Raw genomic sequence first — 18,145 nt, forward strand, 5'->3', positions numbered from 1 at the left:
AATCTCAGCATTTAAAAAATGTTATTATGAAAAATGCCTTTAAGAATAACATTATGATCCCACATAGTAACTGAATTTATAGTATAGTATGTATTATTTCATCAGAATTAAGTATCATAATCCTATCAAGTTTTATAAACAGGTATTAATTTGCATATTTTTACAGATAAACATCTAACCATGTGAGTGGCCAGAACCAAAGTAGACCGTTCGTGGCAGGTATACCAAGGCAACTTCCAAGGTCCAACATTGGCCCAGTGTCATGTTTTGATGTGGATAATCCCAGTCTGATGAAAGTAATAGTGACAGTTCCATATTGATTTCATTCAGATATCCCTGAACTTCACAAAATAGTTAACTCTTTGACAAAATGGATCAGACTTTATTTCTAATGCATCTGGCATCTATTAGGATTGCTGCCAGAAGCAAAAAGTATTTAAGAATCTTCTGTCATTTGTGTGAAAAAAAATAAAATCAAGGCATTGATATGATTCCTTTTCTGTCATCATCATGGGCCAGAAAACAACCACTGATTTTCCTCACCTCTGCCTTCAGGCCTGCTGACTGAGCAGTGAGAACTAAGTGTTCAAAAGCCGTAAACGTCAGAAGGAGGGTGCTTCCACACACCTCACTAGGCCTGTAACACACTTGACTTTGTCTTTCCCCAGCATAGTGAATTGGAATTGGAAGCATTTTGGTACTTCCTATTTTTCTTTGAAAGGTGTAATTGGGTAACCAAGGAATGGTCACTTTCTGGACATTGCCAGCCTGGCCATCTGCTTTTGGAGCTTCAATTTACTGGTCATTTAAGAGGTTTTGACTCATGGAATGTTCCATCTTGAAAGGGCTCACTGGTCTTTTGTTTAATCTCTCTTATTTTACAGATGAGGAAATTAAATGTCTTACCTAGGGACACACAATTACTGGATTTTATCTCAAGGTGCCTGGCTCTAGGTTTACTTATCTTTATATAATACCTAGCTTTAATATATCCATGATTCTTTTATTTTCTCCCAACTAGATACCTTCATGAACCTAACACTTAAATTGGTCCATTTAACATTTAGGTATAATGTATACCATTTAGGTATGAAATGCAATATAAGAAAGAAAACCAAACTGTGACAGGAAAGCTCCCAGCTGTGGCTTCAGGAAATTGCTCCTTGTCCTGGACCATAGTTCTGTAACTATTATGGGTGAGAGGAAATGAGGCAAAAGAATTGGAGAGTACAAGCAAATTTTAGTTCAGATATTGTCACCTTGAATGTTTCTGTTCTATAAGATTATGTTGAAACGATGGAAAGAAACCTGTAGTTGGAAATCCTGCACAATGGAAAGAAACTTCTGTACTAGATAAAAAGTCTAATGTGCTCATCTTGCTACATGGCTAACTGAAAAACAAAACAAAACAAAACAACAAAACAAAACAAAACAAAACAACATTCAGCCTCACTGATTCTTGGTTATTATTAGGTAGCATCTCATCAAATTTCAGGAACCAGGTGGTGGGCCTTAGGGAGGGCACGTATTGCATGGAACACTGGGTGTGGTGCAAAAACAATGAATACTGTTATGCTGAAAATAAAAAAAAAATAAAATAAATAAAAATTAAAAAAAATTTCAGGGTGTCTTCATAGCATAAACAACAGGGAAATGGGCAAGTGCTACACACTTCATATGAGTTTCTTGATTGACTTTTAATCAAAATTATAATTCATGGAGAATACTGTAAATAGGCTTAAACTTTAGTAAAATTGAGTTTTAGTTCTGTCTTTGAAGGTCTGCATCTCTAGTTTCTGAATCATGCCTTGGGCACCATCCTCCTCTCATCCTCTTCCTATAGTGTATTCATCACTCATCATTTATCTCATTCCTCTACCTAAGCCTACATTCTTGCAAGTCTTCTCTTTCCTTCCTCATGAAGGTTGATAAAGAGCTATTAGAAGCTCCTTATTGCAGAACTCCAGATGAAAGAAGAGCTGACTTTCATTAGGATTGGCTAGGTTGGACTCAGAAGCAAGAGTAAATGTTGAAATGGTGTTCATTGTGTTCTGTCTCTCCATACTCAAGTTCATACCCAGTATAAAAAGAGAGTCTTGGCAGCAGACGGAGGTGCACTTTTCCCTGTTTACACCTGAGAAGGTTCTTCAGCCAGTGAGAGAGCTGCTTGACCTCAGGCTTGTTCTCACCTCTCTCCCTTCTTGGCTTTGCATCTCCAGCATATCAAGAATTTCAGAAACAGTTTCTACTCTTGCAGGAGCCCCACCCACAAAATCAAGTTATTTTGAAGTCAATTTTCTGCAGGGAGAGTTTTTCAAGGGTAACTGGGAAACATTACTATTTTTTAACAGTTTATTTTTAATAACCTCTAAACTCTTAATAGCTCTCTTCCTACACTCTAATGCCTTCTATATTCTCCTGCCATATCAAACTTCTTAAAGTAGAGCTTTCTTTCATCAGTTCATTTTATTGGTATCTTCAATTATACTCTATTGCCAATTACATTAAATCTGGAGTTCAAGTCTCTCCATAACCCTTCTGTCCAGACTCATCTCCCACCACTCTCTTCTGTTTAATCTAAGCATGAGTCACACCAGGACAGTCTAATTTTATTGAATAAATAGTCCATTTCCTCTTCTTGGCCTTTGGTCATGGTTTTCTCTCAATCTGAAATTCCCTCGCTCATTTTTGTATATCAAGAAGTTATTTTATCTCTACGAACCTCACCTTTTACTAATCTGTAAATAAGGGTAATAATATTTTCAAACTCAAAAGATTGTTGGTATATACAATATTAAGGAGAGCTTGGCATCCACCGAGTGTGTTATTAGTGTCATTACCATTATCAAAATATTGCTCCCATTTTTTTTTATTTTTTTTAAATGAAGAATGATTGACATACAATATACTATTATTTTCAGTTGTATATCATAGTTATTGAATATTTGTATACATTATGGGATGCTCACCATAATTCTAGTTACCATCTGTCACCATATAAAATTATTACAATTATTATTGACTATATTTCCTATGTGTAATTTCCATCTCCATTACCTATTTGTTTTTCCATGACCTATTTATTTTATAACTGGAAATTTCTTAATTCCTTTCCCCTATTTCACCCACATCTCTCCCCTCTGATAACTACCAGTTAGTTCTTTTATATATGAGTCTGTTACTATTTTTTGTTTATCCATTTGATTCATATTTTAAATTCCTATACATAAGGGAAATCATATGATATTTGTCTTTGACTTATTTCACTTAGCATAATACCCTGTAGGTGCATCCTTGTTGTCATAAATAGCAAGATTTAATTCTTTTTTATAGCTGAGTAATATTCGATTGTATATATGCACTACACCTTCTTTATTACTCATCTGTTGATATACATTTAGGTTACTTCTATATCTTGGCTATTGTAAATAATGATGCAATGAACATAGAGATTCATCTATCTCTTTGAATTGTTGTTCAGATAAATACCCAGAAGTAGAATTGATAGATCATATGGTGGCTCTATTTTTAATTTTTTGAGGAGCCTCCATACTGTTTTCTATGATGGCTGAACTAATTTACATTGTCACCAAAAATGTACAAGGGTTACCTTTTCTTCTTACCCTTATCAACACTCGTTTTCTTAATCTTTTTGGAAATAGCCCATGTGGTGACATCTCACTGGTTTTGATTTGTATTTCCCTGATGATTGTAATGTTGAGCATCTTTTAATGTCAGAGCTAGCCATTGTATATTTTGTTTGAAAAACATCTATTCAATGCCCATTTTATTTTTAGTCATTTTCTCAAGAATTTCAGTTGTGTAAATTCATTATATAACCCTTATCAGAGGATTATTTGAAAATACGTTCTCTTATCCACTAGATTACCTTTTCATTTTCTTCATGGTTTCATTTGCCATGCAAAAGCTTTTTATTTATTTTTATTATTTATTTTTTTCTTTAAGACTTTATTTTTAAGTAATCTCTATACCCAACATGGGGCTGGAACTTAGAACCCTGAAATCAAGAGTCTCATGGTCTACTGACTGAGCCAACCAGGCACTCCAAAAACTTTTTAATTTGATGTAATCCCATTTGTTTATTTTAAGTTTTGTTCCCCTTGCCTGAAGAAACTGGTCCAAAAAATATTGTTATGACTAATGTCAACGATCTTACTGCTTAGGTTTTCTTCTAGGAGTTTTATGGTTTCAGTTTCACATTTCCAGTCTTTACTTCATTTTGAATGTATTTTTTATATGCTATAATAGAGTGGTCCCCTTTTATTCTTTTGCATGTAGTTGCCCAGTTTTCCCAGCACCATGTATTAAAGAGACTTTTCCCCATCGTATATTCTTGCCTCCTTTTTTGAAGATTAATTTGCCATACATGCATAGTGTTGTTTCTGAACTCTCTATTATATTCCACTGATCTATGTATGGATTTTTTTTTTTTTTTTTTTTGGCCAGTATCACACTTTGGATTATTATGCTTTTGTAGTATAGTTTGAAATCAGGGAATGTGATACCTTCAGCTTTGTTCTTCTTTCTCAAGATTGCTTTGGCTATTTAGGGTCTCTGTGGTTTAATACAAATTTTAGGATTATTTATTCTAGTTCTATGAAAAATGCCATTGATATTTTCATGGTGATTGCTTTGAATCTGTAGATTGCTTTTGGTAATATGAACACAATAACAGTATGATTTCTTCAAATCCATTTGCATGGCTGACCTTTCATTTATTTTTGTCATCTTCAATTTCTTATATTAATGTTTTGTAGTTTTCAGGGTATAGGTCTTTCATCTATTATGTTAAATTTATTCCTAGGTATATTATGTGTTTGATGCAATTATAAATGGGATTATTTTCTTAATTTCTCTTTGTGATAGCTAGTTATTAGTGTATAGAAACACAACTAATTTATTTTTGCTAATTTTGTATCCTGAAATTTTACTGAATTCATTTATTAGTTCTAAGAGTTTTTGGTGGAGCCTTTAGGGTTTTCTGTATATAGTATCATGTCATCTGCACATAGTGACAGTTATATTTCTCCTTTCCAATTTGTAGAACTAACTTCCTTCCTTCCTTCCTTCCATTCATCCTTTCTTCTTTCCTTTTTTTTTTTTTTTGACTAATTGCTCTTGCTAGGATTTCTAATACCATGTTGAATAAAAGTAGTGAGAGTGAACATCTTTGTCTTGTTCCTACTTTTAGAGGAAAAGCTTTCATCTTTTCACCATTAAGTATGTTAGTATCTGTGGCTTTGTCATACATGGCCTTTATTGTGTTGAGGTACATTCTATGTATACTCACTTTGTTGAAAGTTTTTATCATAAATGGATGTTGAATTTTATCAAATGCTTTTTCTGCATCTATTGAGATGACCATATGATTTTTTAAAAAGATTTTATTTATTTATTTGACAGAGAGAGAGATCACAAGTAAGCAGAGAGGCAGACAGAGAGAGAGGGGGAAGCAGGCTCCCTGCTGAGCAAAGCCTGATGCGGGGTTCAATCCCAGGACTCTGAGATCATGACCTGAGCCGAAGGCAGAGGTTTAACCCACTGGGCCACCCAGGTGCCCCAGATGATCATATGATTTTTATTCTTTGTTTTGTTAGTTTTATATATATATATATATATATATATATATATATATATACACACACACACACACACACACACACATATGTATGTGTGTATATATATATCACATTAGTTGATTTGTGGATGTTGAACCATCCTTGCATTCCCAGAATAAACCCCATTTAACTGAGGTATATGCTCTTTTTAAAGTGTTGTTGAGTTTATTTTGCTAATATTTTCTTGAGAATTTTTGCATTTACAGTCATTAAGGATATTGACTAATAAATTTTATGTGTGTGGTGCCCTTGACTGATTTTGATATCAGGATAATGCTGGCCTCATAAAATGAATTTGGAAGCTTTCCCTCTACCTCAGTATTTTGGAAAAGTTTGAGAAAGATAGGCATCCTTCTTTGAAATTGAAGCTATTTGGTCCTGGACTTTTGTTTGTTGGGAATTTTTTGATTACTGGTTTAATTTCATTACTAGTAATCAGTCTATTCAGATTTTCTATTTCTTTCTGAATCAGTCTTGGAATAATGTTAATTTCCAGGAGTTAATCCATTTTTTTCTAGGTTGTCCAATTTGTTGTCATATATTTTTTATAGTAGTCTGTTATGATTATTTTTATTTCTGTAGTATTAGTAGTAACTTTCCTCTTTCATTTCTGATTTTATTTTGGGGCCCTTTCTCTTTTTTCTTGATGAGTCTGGCTAAAGATTTATTGATTTTGTTTATATTTTGAAAGAACCAGGTTTGGGGCACCTGGGTGGCTCAGTGGGTTGAGGCTCTGCCTTCAGCCCAGGTCATGATTCCAGAGTCCTGGGATGGAACCCGCGTTGGGCGCTCTGCTCAGCGGGGGGCCTGCTTCCCTCTCTCTCTCTCTCTCTCTCTGTCTGCCTACTTGTGATCTCTATCAAATAAATAAATAAAATCTTAAAAAAAAAAAGAAAGAAAGAACCAGGTTTTAGTCTCATTGATCTTATCTATTGTTTTTTAGCCTTTATTTCATTTCTGTCTGCTTTGATCTTTATTATTTCCTTTCCTATACTAACTTTGTACTTTGTTCTTTTTCTAGTTCCTTTAGGTGTGAAGTTAGATTGCTTAGTTGAATTTTTTCCCGTTTCCTGAGATATTGTATTTCCTAAGATTTGTATTACTATGAACTTTCCTTTTGGAACTGCTTTTGGTGTGTTCTATAGACTTGGAAACCCTGTTTATCTATTTTCATTTGTCTTAAGGTATTTATTGGTTTCCTCATTGACCAATTGTTTGTTTAGTAGCATGTTGTTTACTCCCTATGTTTAGCAGCATGTTGTTTACTCCCTATGTGTTTGTGTGTGTGTTTCCAATTTTCTTCTTGTAATTGATCTAATTTCATACCATTTTGTTTGGAAATGATTCCTTATATGGTTTAAGTCTTCTTGAATTCATTGACATATATATAATGTGATATATATCATTCTATTTTGAGGTGGGAGTTGCTTAAATTCTAATGCATTCTAAAAGCACTACATTCCCCACCCCCTCCATGTTTTATGTTTTTGATGTTATATTTTATATTTTTTCATTTTGTGTATTCCATAACAACTTATTTTAATTATAGATGATTTATTTTTTCCTCTTAACATTTATCCCAGCTTTTAAAGTGGTGATCCATACCTTTAATATATATTTGCCTTCAACATGAGATTTTTTTTCTTTAATATATTTTCTTATTTCTAGTTTGATATTTTCTTTTCCACCTAAAGAAGATCCTTCAACATTTCTTATAAGGTCACTTTAGTGGTTATGAACTCCTTACACTTTTGCTTGTGTGGGAAAATCTTTATCTTTCCTTGATTTCTGAATGACAACCTTGCCAGGTAGAGGATTATTGCTTGCTCTATCTATCTATCATCTATCTATCTATCTATCTATCTATCATCTATTATCAATCATATATCTGTCTCTATATATTTTTTCCATTTCAGCTCCTCAAATATATTCTGCCACTCTCTTCTGGCCAAATTTATGCTGTAAAATCAACTGACGGTCTTACGGGGTTTCCCTTGTATGTGATTTATTTGTTTTTCTTTTGCTGCCTTTGAGATTCTTTTTATTTTTAACTTTTGCTATTTTATTTACAACATGTCTTGGTGTGGTCTTTGGAACTTGTTTGGAACTTACTGTGCATCTGGACATCAATGTCCATTTCCTTTTCCAGGTTAGGTAAATTTTCAGCCATTATTTATTTAAATAACTTATCTGCCACCTTCTCCTTTTCTTCTCCTTCTGGGAGCCTTTTACTACAAATGGTAGTATGCTTAATGTTGCCATATAGGTCCCTTAAAATACATCATATTTTAAGAGTATTTTTTTTTTCTTTTTGCTGTTCTGATTCAGTGATTTCCACTATTCTGTCTTCCAGATAGTTGATCCATTCTTCAGTATCATGCATTCTGCTGTTGATTCCCTCTAATGTATTTTTCATTTTAGTTATTGTATTCTTCAGCACTGATTTGTTCTTTCTTATATTTTCTAACTCTGTTGAAGTTCTCATGGTGTTCCTTTATTCTTTTATCAAGTTTGGTGAGCATCTTATGACCATTACTTTGAACTCTATAAGGTAAATTACTTATCTCTGTTTCATTGAGTTTTACCATTGCTGTTGTTGTTTTGTTTTGTTTTGTTTTCCTGGGGTTTTTAGTTTGTTCTTATTTGGAATATATTTCTCTGTCACCTAATTTTCTTTAAGTTTCTGTCTTTGTTTCTATTAATTAGGTGTAATAGTTACTTTTCTACAAAACTACAACTCTACAAAGAGTGGTCTTTTGTAGTAGTATGCCCTTTGTAGATTGTGTATGCCTGATGACTTTGGTAGGCTGGCTGGAGGTGGGTTTGATGCAGTCCTAAGTAGTCTAAGGGCATGCTGCATCAAGGCCACCTTGGTGGAGTGGATAGAGCCGTTTGGCAGCTCCTGAAATGTGCTGGGCTGGAGTTGCCTTGGTTCAGTGGCTGGAGTGGGTGTGGGTCTGGGGTGAATCCGGATGTACCTTGGCAGAACTGGTCATAGGTTGGCTTGGTCATGGGTGTGTGTGTGTGTGCGTGTGTGTGTCTTGGGCTGTGTTCCACCAGGGCCATCTTAGAAGGACAGCTGGCCTGGATCAGGAGTAGGTTGGGAGTGTCCCCAGGGAATGCTGCAGTGGGGCCACCTTGGAATGATGGCTGGTCCTAGAGTGTGCCACACTGGAAGTGCATTGACAGAATGACTGGGTTGAACACAGGACTGGAGGTGTCCTGGGACACAACACACCAGAGTTGTTTTGATGGGAAAGTTGGAGCTGGTGTAGGTCAGGAGCCCAGGGGATACTGGGTTGACCCTAGCAGCCAGACTAGTAGGCTGGCTAGAGCAACTGAACCCTGCTCTCATCTCATCACCCTGCTCTCAAGGTGGAGGAATAACATAGCAAATAGTACTCACTGGCTCCTCTGAACGTGGTGAAAGTTCCTATAGTTCCCCTGCCCATTTGGTGGATACTCTATGATTAGCAAATAGGCTTCCTTTACTTATACTGTAGTTTCCCTTTAAACCACTTTTTTCTCACAGTGTCTTGGGGTAGGTAAGTCTATGCATGGGCTCCTCAGTGATATCCTTCCCTACTTTAGGTTGCCAGTGTCAGGCGTATGTTTCTATCATTACTGTGTATCCATCTCTCCTACCATTCTTTATGTGTTCCCCTTATAATTCTTTCAGCTCTCATTTCTTCTTCAGGAAGAATTGTTCAATGCAGAGGTGTAGATTCAATGTGTCCGTGGTAGGAGGTGAGGTCAGGGTCATCCTATACCACCATCTTTGACCCAGGGTTGCCCACATTTAAATATCATCTCATTCAGCCTTCCATGAATGTTTTCTACATGTATTTCTCAACCCTTTGTCCCCTACACCATTCTTATCTTTTATACATATTTTATTTTTTTAATTTTTTATTTCTTTTCATCATAACAGTATTCATTGTTTTTTCACCACACCCAGTGCTCCATGCAGTCCGTGCCCTCCCTAAGACCCACCACCTGGTTCCCCCAACCTCCCACCCGCCGCCCCTTCAAAACCCTCAGGTTGTTTTTCAGAGTCCATAGTTTCTCATGGTTCTCCTCCCCTTCCAATTTCCCTCAACTCCTTTCTCCTCTCCATCTACCCTTGTCCTCCATATTATTTGTTATGCTCCACAAATAAGTGAAACCATATGATAACTGACTCTCTCTGCTTGACTTATTTCACTCAGCATAATCTCTTCCAGTCCCGTCCATGTTGCTACAAAAGTTGGGTGTTCGTCCTTTCTGATGGAGGCATAATACTCCATAGTGTATATGGACCAAGATAAACGCGAAATGGATAAAAGACCTCAACGTGAGACAGGAATCCATCAGAATCCTAGAGGAGAACATAGGCAGTACCCTCTTTGATATCAGCCACAGCAACTTCTTTCAAGATATGTCTCCAAAGGCAAAGGAAACAAAAGCGAAAATGAACTTTTGGGACTTCATCAAGATCAAAAGCTTCTGCACAGCAAAGGAAACAGTCAACAAAACAAAGAGGCAACCCACGGAATGCGAGAAGATATTTGCCAATGACAGTACAGACAAAAGATTGATATCCAGGATCTATAAAGAACTCCTCAAACTCAACACACACAAAACAGATAATCATATTAAAAAATGGGCAGAAGATATGAACAGACACTTCTCCAATGAAGACATACAAATGGCTATCAGACACATGAAAAAATGTTCATCATCACTAGCTATCAGGGAGATTCAAATTAAAACCACATCGAGATACCACCTTACACCAGTTAGAATGGCCAAAATTAGCAAGACAGGAAACAACGTGTTTTGGAGAGGATGTGGAGAAAGGGGAACCCTCTTACACTGTTGGTGGGAATGCAAGTTGGTGCAGCCACTTTGGAAAACAGTGTGGAGATTCCTCAAGAAATTAAAAATAGAGCTTCCCTATGACCCTGCAATTGCACTACTGGGTATTTACCCCAAAGATACAGATGTAGTGAAAAGAAGGGCCATCTGTACCCCAATGTTTATAGCAGCAATGGCCACGGTCGCCAAACTGTGGAAAAAACCAAGATGCCCTTCAACGGATGAATGGATAAGGAAGATCTTTTATACATATTTTAAAACACAATGAATCTTGATCTTATTTCTTTTATGCCCTACCTTGAATTGTGTTATGTGTTGACTTCTTCAAGTCAATGTTGTTGTCTCACTTCCACTTGTTTGTCTGTTAGAATCCATACAAGTTGATTAATCACTATTCTTCTGAGAAATCACAAAGCCATATTCTGTGGTCTGTATACCTGCTGATTGGTATCCACTCAAGTTTTCCTGTTTCTGTATCTGACACGTTACTCTTCTACGTAGTCTGAAGAACTATCTCTAGTTCAGTGGAATCATTCCTTCTTGGGTTTTCAGTTCTCTGTGGTATCTTTTCTTTATTATCATAGTCTTGTTTATAATGCCTGCCCATAGAGTTTACCTCATTTTAGAACCATGCCTGACATTATACATTTCTCAAGTCTTTCAGCCCATGTCAACTCCCACTGCACCCCTAGTTCCCAGAGTTCAAGTTCCTTTTTGGCTCAATTCTTAACATAGTATAGACATAAAATAGCTATTGAGTTGAAGCAGTAATACCTACAGTAGCTTATATTTATTGAAGACATATATCTGTCAGGCATGATATGAGATAGTTTATTTAATCCTTACAACAACCTTGCACGTAGGTATAAAGAGCCCCCCCCCCCATTTGTGGAAGTAGATTCTGTGACTCCGAGAAATTAAATACATTGCCAAGGTCATATAGCTCGTGATAGTTGAGTTCTCACTGTCTGTCTGCCTCCAAATACTGTGCTGTCTATGGTTCTGCTCTCCTGCCTGTTAAAAAAAAAAAAAAAAACTTTGGAGAACTTTCAAATTATATTTCAAATATGTGAGTTCCAAATGTTTCTGACATAATGCACAATTGCAGGGAAAACATGTTTTTATTGATGTTAAAAGAAGCCCATGCTCACATTTGTGATGAATTCTAAAACTGTTAGCTTTTTGGTATAGTCTATATTTGGGGTCTGAAGGACTTGTCTGTGTCTCTTTAATATTATCACTGTTTTTTTCTTCAGACTGAATCTCATTGTCTCTAATCACTGGTTGTACTTGTATGTGTAGCTTCCAGTCTTCAATTTTCCTAAATGTCATGTAGATATAAATGTAAGACTCAATTGCTCAGCTCAAAGTTTTGTGCCTTGATGGACAGTTAGGCGGGGGAGGCAGAGAATGCCTTGATGTTGGGTTTTGCCCTAATTTTGTGAGTATTTTGTTGAAATAAGAACTCAAGTATATTTTTTCTCTTGTTTGTTTCACATATAAATATCTTCAGGGAAACTGGAAATGAATAGAAAAACACTGAACCCCATGATTTCAAGGCAGAGACAAATTATCTCCAAGGTAAAGAGCCTGGCCAGGTTGCATATAATGACTGAATTAACAGCTTTTTTTGTAGATTTATATCAATGTTCACTAGAGGAAGTTTGTGTTTTTAATACAAAAAAAAAAAAGCTCAAATTAGAAAAGTACATTGGCATTTTCTAAAAACTCTCCATGAGCCATGGCCTTATGCCCAGATGATGTAGGTGCAATTTTACCTAGACAGGGCAATTACAGAATCACTGTGGGCCTAGTCCAGGCAAAACATGTTTTTCCCTGCTCAGTCACAGTGATGAAAGTCCAATTTTAGAGACCAAAACTTTGGTTTAAAGAATCAGCCTCCTAGATTCTTACTACTGTAGAACAAATCCTGGAGGAGGAGTAACATATGAAACTTTTTGGATTCATTATTATTTTAATGGAAATTAGCTTCTCAGATCCACTCTTGACAACTAATTGAATGTTGGAAATGGGAAGGAGGGATGAATGTCTCTCTCAGGTATTGGTATATTTGCTTAAATATGGGAAAAAGGAGAAGTCAAACAGCTTGGGCACTCTTCCTCAGCTTAATTAAAAAGATAAGAACTTCTGGGGACATGGTAAGTTTAGGGTCATAAGCGTGCTCACTAAGAAGAGAAAAGCATACATCTTTTTGTCTCTACTTCCAGTAAGTTGCATTTGGCATTATCATCATCTGAGCCCAAGGGGGACAGGCTAGTTGACTGACCTGTCATCCAGGGTCTCTGCACTGATCTAGGTCTTCCTAATTCCTGCTTCTTGGAGGAAGGAAGGCACAATAGCTTGGAAAGTTCCAGAGCTTTTGGTAAGTGATGAAGTTGTTCCTCTCCCTCTCAGATACTCTGGCCAGCTAAGGACCTAACTAATTGGTTGGAGGACACAGAGATATTCAGCAGAACAGTAGAGTCTTTATAATGAGTGTCATCACTTACTTCTCTTTTCCATAATTATTGCCTGGATGGTAATTAAAAGTGAATTATATTTGCAGGGTATGATTTCAAAATTGCCCTCACATTTTTTTTCAGTGGATAAAGATTTGCACAAAGTGCATACTTCCTATATTTGGAGCTCAGTTTCCTTATTTGTAAAATAATTTGTTGACTAGATGGTCTCAGCAGTTCTGCTTAAAGCAGCATCCATAATTTATATTCTAAATTTGTAGGTTCCTAAGTCTGATTACTCTAGTCCCAGGCAACCTTGAAGAATCAAGATTTATGAGGACTTGAGGGAGCCAAGATTTCAACTAACTTCCTTTAATGTACTCTTTCACCTTGCTTTTTGCATTTTTTAAAAAATTAGAAGCACCAATAAAAAGAAAAGTTGAAATATGCATACAAGTTTCTAATTGTTGGAATTAATAGAAGAAATGCTGTGATTTCAGTAGCCACATGAGGCTGGGACCCAGAAGATTGCAGGAAAAAAAAAAAGGAAAAGCAAAAAGGAAACTCTTATCTATAATACCTGTAGAGCATTATTCACAACCTCATAGAGTTGCTTTAGAGCCATAACAGGCAACTTCTGTATTCACACACAACATTTCAGTCTGGAAGATCATCTAGCCCAACAAATTATTCTATGAATCAGGAAACTGAGCTCCAAATATAGAAGGTGCTTTGCTCATGATCATGCCACAGAATCCAGATATCTCAACTTCTTGTTTTAAAGTGAGGCTGTGAATTCAGAAATTGCTTAAAGAATCCTTTGGTGTATGACAAAATTACATGTTGGGACAAACTGATTTACCATGGTCTAGAGGGGTAGAATAGGAGGAGAGTTGGAAAGTTTGAACTATGTGAATTTTAGGGGCCTGCAAGCAGAGACATTGGGAATCCAATTTCCCCCAAGAGTTGCACCTCTCTGGACCCAGCTGTGCTAAACCCTTGGCTGGGATGGGATCTCTGAGTGAGTCATTCCATTTATATTAAAACTAAGAAGAGAATAAAGAGTCATCATGGGCTTTTAAATCTGGAAGTCTTGGCTGTTACCTCAGCTCTGAAATACACTAAATGACCACAGGAAAGCCACTTTTCCTTCTGCTACACAGTTTCTTCATTTGTGTATTGGGGGAGATGTTCTCTCCCCTGCCTTCCACCCAGTGTTGACACCAAAGTAAAACGCAGCAGTGGATGTGACAGTGGATGTGTATTATATGTGTTTTTAAACACTGGCAAATAAGACCAGTTATTATTTTTACCATTATTTCTCATCAAGTCCTACTCTAACCTGAACCAGACTGCCCCTTCTTGATCCAGTGTCAGTGAAGGATATGCAGAGGGCCTGTATTCTTTCTTTACCTGCATTACTACTTCCCCAGGGATGTCCAATTATGTCTTAAGTTATAAGGTATCTTAGCTCTACCTTAAGTTTTACAAGATATGTACCCTGGGGGAAACCTAGATCCATTTTTAGAACATTCAGGGAATACTTCAGCTGCAGACAGCCAACCCGTCCAAGGTTTTCATTCCATATGATGGTGTCCAACATCCAATGTCTGATCAAAGTAGCATAACAGGCTTGGTCACCTCAGCCGAACTGGGGACCATTATAGTGCCATTAGAGCTCCACAACTCTCCAGGGGACTGGCCAGGCTATCAGTGTTCTTGCATTGCAGATTGATTTTTTTTCTTCTGTTCAATCCTAATTCTTTCTTCTGTCTTTCACAAGTGATGTTACTAAGGGAGTTTTCTAAAAGCATATTATATGTAACATATGTATATGTAATATATGTAACATATATGTTACATATTATATGTAACTCTCGGTACAAGCTTCCCAGAATATACACCTTATAGCATCTGTGTTTCAGCACATACAGTCATTGTCCTCTCTAAGGAAAGGTGAGTCTGGGACATATGAGAACTCAATAGCTCTTTCAGCCATTAGAATAAACCATTGCCAGGCCCAGAACCCCTACTCTACCTCTGGCTGATTCTTGTGTATGCTTCATTGAATTTCCCTCCCTGCCCCAATATCAGTTTCCTAATTTTAGATAAATTAGATTTATCTAAAAATAAGATTAAATCCCATGATAAAAAATAAACACATTGCACCTGGCAGAGCTGAAATGATCATGTTTGGCCTGTGATTTTAGTGTTTATGACAAAGCATTAGGATGTAATTAACTTTTTAAGTTCATGCCAATGAATGCCATTCAGAATTAACAAGTGAGCCAGAAGACCAAAAAAAAAGTTTAAATGCTTGCTAACCCTCATTTAAGTATGGAAAAAAAATCATCTCTGGTGGATGATGAAAACTATTGACCCATTTCTCATTTGTTGAATACATTCCCCTTTTTCTGGAACTACTGCCTATATGATGATTAAAATGTCTATTTGTTTGGTCTCATTGTTTGTACTTAAATTTGCTCTAAGAGTGTCTGATCCTTTGGCTCTTTAGTAACTGCTCAGACCTTGAGTAATTTCTTTCTTATGCATGAGAGAAGGCACATTAAGATGGGTTTGCTTGATCAAAGACTTGTCACATTCTTTGGGTGTTTTTTTTTTTTTTTTTACACTTTTATTATTTTTTGCTTATTAAGAGTCAGGGGTCATGCTTGATGCTGGTAGGCAGATGGTGGTTATGATCAAATCAGCCCCTGCCTTTGCAGAGCTTAGAGTCTAATATAAGAAGCAGATAAATAAATGAGCAATTACAACCCAGTGGATTGGAACCTGGTAATGGAAATGTTGGAGTGCTCTTAGGATTGGAGAATGAACATGAAATAGTGCTTTGCAGGTTAGAGGTTTCATTTATCTCAACTTCCTGCATTTGGATGCTCACTGAAATGGTCACTTCGTTTTTCTGTAGGTGCCAGGTCTGCTACCAGCTCCCATGGTATCTGGTGATATAGAGCAGGTCCAGGCCTAGTTAAGTTCACATGTCAAAGGAAGGTGGAATTTCCAGTGCTACGAAATGAGGGCCCTGGTGCTCAGGTCCAGGCTTCTGGGACATGCATATTTAACTAATTACTTGATTCCAAGAGACAGTGAGGCAAATCATATGATTATTTAGTTGAATTCAGCTATTTTCCTTCCAGATTCAAACTGTTTTCTTAATTTTTTTGTATTCTCTGTTACCTCCATTTTAAGCAATTTCAGTTTTTTACTGGACATCTTTATTTTTTTAAGTTTAAGTCCAATTAACCAACATATAGTACATCATTAGTTTCAGATGTAGTGTTCAATGATTCATCAGTTTTACTGAGTATCTTCAAATACTAAAGTCCTGTGTCTGTACTCGAGGGACGCTAAAGAAAGAAAAACTATGGTCTGCACCTAATAAAACCTTATAGTTTTGTTCAGGGAGGCATGTGATACAGTATAAAAAAAATCTGTCACCAAAATACATTTTAAAAGATGCATTTATACTGTGAACAATATTATAAAAATAATGTTCCTTACCTAATAATACTGTTACATAGCAGTAGGTTGGTAAAATGAAAACTGCAAGCACAGTGCCACCTACTGTCACTCTACCTGAAAGTCTCCCTCTCTATCCCATTCTTTGCAGCAGTAACTTCTATTCATTTTTAGTTGAGGTGTCACCTACTCCAGGGAGCCTCCCCTGACTTCAATAGCCCCTTTTCCACTCCTTTCCCATTCCTTTGCATAAATGCTTTTGCTTTGTTCTGCATAGCTCTCTAATCATACATGTAAGTTTTAAGGATACTTACCTACATCTATTCTAGTTCTTCTTACTAACCTGTGAATTCTAGGGTTGTTCTTTCCTTCTGTGTGAAAATGATTTATTGAGTTCTTATGTTTCCAGAGTCTTGAAAAAATTGGAGCCTATTTACTTGCCTTTAAATAGGTGTACTATTCTCTCAGTCACCTTCTCTTAAAAGAGGTGGGGCGTTCCTAATGGTATTGTCAAAATTAGTAGCACGTACAGCGCACGTACAGCCAGATAAGAAGAAGCAATAAAAAGGGCATTAGAGGAAGGCTCTAGCACATTCTCAGCATGAACTAAATCTTGGAATATTAAATAAGTTATGGAAATGTGAGGGGTTCTTTTTATATTAAAATATATTTTATTTTACATAACTTAAAATGCTGGTGTTTAAAAATAATCCTAGGTTGAAAAAAACACGAACACTTCATGCTTCCACAATAGAGGTGGGGAGTAAGAGTTTTATATAGATAAACTCTAAGGTCTTTCCATGGTACAATAAGCCCCTCTACCAGATTTACTTGCCCATATAACTTCTAGGTAAGTTGAAAATTCCAAAATTCCATAAATAATTCCATTTTAAACTGATTCTAAAAGTTATTTAAAAAACTTTAAAATGTGAAAATATCAATGACTCTTAAGGAACTCTGAATAGCAACTAGCGAATGAACATCATAAATGTTAAGGGGCTCTGAACATTAGACATCTCATTTTTCTAAGGAGTATTCCAAACTGTATTTCTAGCCTCATATGAAGCTCCTTTAAAAAGTATTCCACAGTGAAATTCTTTTGGGAACTCTGCCTATAATTTTCCCCTCTTGGAATTTCATCATGCATTTTACCTATTAAACATTCTGCCAAGCTTTGCAGTAAAGTAACTGTTAAACTTTGTTTAACCTCACTTTTTCCAGACTAATTTGATCTCAGAAACCTTTATGTGTGCATTACCAATTATAACTCCATGAAAATAGAATTCTATGGAACACAGTGTGAAAAGTCTTCCCTGGGCTCTTTGGGTGCTGTTGAGTACAATGCTACACCCACGGCTGGAGGTCAGTATTTCTCCTTCCACTTCCTAAAGACCTTTCTCAGGACACCACAGGGACTAGTACAGTGTCCATCTTCAGCTTGGATTGTAGCTTTGAAGAAAATTTCCTGAGCTGCTTTTTTTTTTGGAAAAACAATTGCTGGATAACAATCTGTAGATCATATTTAGGGAGTAATTAAAAGAAATGGAAGAAACAACCCTTGCCTTAAAGAAATAACTAGTTGTACAGGCAACAAGAAGAAAAACAGTTGAGTGATAACGTCAACTGATAAAAATGACAGGTACTTTTGGAATTTAGAAGAAGGAACAACCAATAAAGATGAGAGGGATGAGTGAAAGTTTCTAGAATATGAAG

This window comes from Martes martes, assembly GCF_963455335.1.
Source record: "Martes martes genome assembly, chromosome: 13".
NCBI classification, from domain to species: domain Eukaryota; kingdom Metazoa; phylum Chordata; class Mammalia; order Carnivora; family Mustelidae; genus Martes; species Martes martes.